This window comes from Vulpes lagopus, chromosome 7 (assembly GCF_018345385.1).
Source record: "Vulpes lagopus strain Blue_001 chromosome 7, ASM1834538v1, whole genome shotgun sequence".
In the NCBI taxonomy this organism is placed as follows: Eukaryota; Metazoa; Chordata; class Mammalia; order Carnivora; family Canidae; genus Vulpes; species Vulpes lagopus.
The window spans coordinates 128,701,922-128,706,244 of record NC_054830.1 but is presented as its reverse complement, the minus strand read 5'-3'; the positions used below and the strand labels follow the sequence as shown (position 1 = coordinate 128,706,244).

At 41.9% G+C, this 4,323-nt stretch overlaps 1 pseudogene; it reads right to left on the bottom strand.

Annotated features, from left to right (window-relative positions):
- Positions 1-905: 905 nt before the first annotated feature.
- On the bottom strand, positions 906-1,243 carry LOC121496172 (annotated as a pseudogene).
- Between the last annotated feature and the right edge of the window lie 3,080 nt (positions 1,244-4,323).

Here is a 4,323-nt window from a genome sequence, read left to right as displayed (position 1 = left end):
TAAAAACTTAATCTTGACAATGTACTTTGCAAGCATAAGACAGCCACAAAGTCAAAATATTTTCAAAAGATATACCTGATAAAGGACAGTTATCCAGAATATATGAAGGATATAAAGCTCAATAAAGCCCCAGAAATAAAATAACCCAATTCAAAAATTGCCAGAAGATCTGAACAGACACCTTATCAAATAAGATAGATGACAAATGGGCATAAGAAAAGATGCTCCACATTTCTTTAGGGAATTGCAAGTTAAAATAGCAAGGAGATACCACTACATATCTCTTGGCATGGCCAAAATCCAGACCACTGACACTCCACATCTTTGCCAGAATTTTGTAACAGGAACTTTTATTCACTGGTGGTGGGAATGCAAAATGGTACAGCCACCTTGGAAGACAGTTTGACAGTTTCTTATAAGACTAAACATAACTACCGTGTGATCCAGCAATTGGGCACCTTGGTATTTACCCAAAGGAATTTAAAACTTATGTCCACATCAACACTTGCACATGGGCCTTTATAGCAGCTCTATAATTGCCGAAACTTGGAAACATAAAAGTTGTCCCTCAGCAAGTGAATGGATAAATGGTATATCCAGACAATGAAATATTCTTCAGTGCTAAGAAAGGAGCTATCAAGCCATGAATAGAGACAGGAAGCTTACATGCATATTACTAAGTGAAAGAAGTTAATCTGAAAAGGCCTCAAACTATTTTTCTAATGACAGAACATTCTCAAAAAGGCAAAACTATGGAGACAGTAAATAGATCAGTGTTTGGGAGTAGGGGGAGATGAATCGGCGGTGCATAGAGGTTTTTTGTTTTTTTGTGGATTTTTTTTGGTATAATCGCCATTTTTTTTCCCTTGGAGAACACTTTCTTCAGACCTTAAGGACTGAACTCCTTACATGGGCTTCAGTGGAGGTTGTGGGCCAGCACCCGCGGGTCTAAATTGGGGTGGGAGTGTTTGGTCCTTCTGTGCTTCACGGGAGAGATTCCTGACTACCTTGCTGTGAATGGCACAATTCATGCAATAATGTAGTTTCACATACAGCCTGAGAGGCACATAGGCATTGAAGACACTCACTTCAGAAATGTCCCCGACAGTGGTGGCCTCCACTATGTTCCGAATAATGAACTTAATAGCCTTGGGCACACAATGGGTGCAGCTGGTGCAGTGAATAGGCTGCTCATGGCAGCGGCCTTTTAGGCACGACCATTATTCCTTCTTTTCTTGGTCATCTTGGGTGCGGGACTGAGAGACATCATAGAGGATTTTTAAGGCCGTGGAACTATAATACTATAATGATGGATACAGGTCATTATATATTTATCAAAACCCAGCAAGAGTGGGTCACACCAAGAGTGGTCCTCTTGGTCACACCAAGAGTGACCACCTAACATAAACACTGGACTTTGGGTTATGGTCAATGTTGGTTTATTTATTATAACAAATGTTCCACTTTGGTATGGGATGTTGGAATGGGGGAGGCTCTGCGTGTGTGAGGTCAGAGAACATATGGGAACACTATACTTTCCACTCAATTTTGCTGTAAACCTAAAACTGCTCTGAAAAGTATTAAAGACTGAAACAAAAGCAACAGTTCCATGAAAGTCCGGAGTAAATTGGTGACTCCCTCCTTTTCCTGCAGGTAGCTTTACAAATGTTACCGGCAGGGCTCTGGTTCTAGAATTTGTTGTGGAAGACACCAACAGAGACTGATATTTTGCCCAACATTTGTCTTAAGTTCCATATCTATGATGCCTAATACGGTGATGGTCAGACCTTGGAGAACTCCCTAGGTGGCTTCCTGGGGGAATCCAACCCATCCCCAGTTACAGCTGCCAAAGGCGGGCCAAATCAGCAGCTGTTATGGGAAGGAACACATTGCCTTTATCTGTCCAGATTGGGGCACTATTTAAGCTCTGCAAGTTCCTACGGGTGATAGCAGCTTAGAGCCTCCAGGAGGTGTAACCAATAAATTGATACATTCCCCATTCAACGGCACAGGCAAGACAGGACCATAATCATAGGTCTTAATCCTTGATGAAGGATCTGGAGAAGGTCACAAGTAAACACACAAAGAGGAAACCAACATCCATTAAGTCAAACTGACCTATTTTCACACAAAAACTTAGCAAACATTCATAGCATAGGACATTCTGTCAGCATTTGAGTTCCATAAAGAATCTTAAGATACTTTCAGTAAGTTAGTTGGTCAAAATGAACTTCATATTTTGATATGCATTATAAGATATGCAGGAGACTTCACACATATGCAGGAGACTTCACACACACACACACACACACAAATACACATTTTCCTTCATTTGGTTTCTCTATATCCTTCATAAACATTAATGGAGAGTTGTGGGGTTTTTATTGTTCTAGGCAGCAGAAACAGGGGGATCTTGTTACAAGAATCAAGGAGATCACACTAATAATCCCAGAGCCATGCCATGGAGCCACAGGAAGAAGTGAACAGCTATGAAGGGAGAAGGGGGATGGGGCCCCTCCAGGCTGCAGTTCAATGGTCCCTGCTCCAGCAGAGCCTCCACTGCAGGAGCAGGGCGGTGGGGTGGGGTGGGGTGGGGTCTTCCTTTCCTGGGCACAGGACCCTGGCTGTTGTACAAGGAGGGGGAAGATTTCTGCTACTAAGGTCTTGGGTTCCCTCTAGCACAAGGATATCCACTTCCTGTGGGAAGAAATAGTTAAAAACAAGATCTCCTGCCACCACCAATCTCTCCCCGAAGGTAGAAAGTTTTTTATTAAGTAGGTTTTAAACCAGATTGTGATACCCATCAGACAATCCACAACAAGGTTGCAAAGACAGAAGGAATCTCTTGCTCCTGGAGCCAGGCGATGAAAACTCTCATGAGCAGCATGTAAGGGAGTCTTTTGCTTCTTTTTTTTAAAATCCATTCTGACACCCTATATCTTTTCATTAGAACATTTAGTACGTTTATGTTCAAAGTAATTGATAGATAAGCAATAAACTAGTAATAAATGTGTGTTTTGTGGTTGCTTCTGGAGATTTTCTCTCCAGAAAAAGTGTTGTCTGTCACTTTGCAAAGGAGAGAGGTCCCCTTTATTTCTTGCTGGACTGGTTTAGTAGTCATGAATTTGTTCAAGACACTCTATCTCCCCTTCTATCCTGAAGCATAGCCCTGCTAGATAGCTTCAGATTTTTCCCATTCAGTATATTGGATCCATCATGCCACATCCTTCTGGCTCACCAAGCTTCTGTGGTGAGATCTGAAGCTAGCCTTGTGGGTTTACCCTTTTAAGTTGAGGAGTTTTGTGTGCTTTTAAGATTTTTCTCTTTAGGGGAGCCTGGGTGGCTCAGTGGTTGAGTGTCTGCCTTTGGCTCAGTTCATGATCCCAGGTTCCTGGGATCGAGTCCCACATTGGGCTCCCCATAAGGAGTCTGCTTCTCCCTCTGCCTATGTTTTCTGTCTCTGTCTCTCATGAACAAATAAAATCTTTAAGATTTTTTTTATCACTATATTTTTCAAATTTAATTATAACAGGTCTTGGTGTTATTCTGCTTTTGCCGATTTTGTTGAAAGTTCTCTGTGGTTCCTGGATCTGGATATCGGTTTCCTTCCCCAGATTAGTTTAAGAAATAGCTGAAAACTTCCCTAAATTTTCTCACTCTTCTGGGACTCCTATAACATGAATGTTACTACATTTGATGGAGTCCCTGAGTTCCCTAGGTCTATTCTTATGTTCAATAGTTCTTCTCTTGTTCAGCTTTGTTTTCCATTATTTTGTTTTATATCACTAATTTTTTCCTCTGCCTCTTCCATCCTGTCATTGTATCAAGCCTGTTTCCAATCTCTTATCAGAAGTGGAGAATACAATCGAGGAGTTAAAGAATTTACCTCTATAAGGGTCTCACTGACATCTTTTCTCAAGTCCAGCGAGTATCCTTATGATTGTTGCTTTAAATTCTCCATCAGGGGCAGCCCAGGTGGCTCAGTGGTTTAGCGCCACCGGTTTAGCACCACCTTCAGCCCAAGGCATGATCCTGGAGACCCAGGATTGAGTCCCACATCAGGCTTCCTGTGTGGAGCCTGTTTCTTCCTCTGCCTGTGCCTCTGCCTCTGTCTCTTGTGAATAAATAAAATCTTTTTTAAAAAATAAATTCTCCCTCAGGCATGATACTTCTGTCTGGTTTGCTTAGGTGTCTGGCCATGGCCTTATCTTACACTCTCATTTGGGATAAATTCCTCCATCTTGGCATTTTGTCTAAGTCTCTACCTCCTTCAACATTGTTTCTTCTCCCCATTTGGTTGTAGAATTCTGTCAGTTTTCAGGC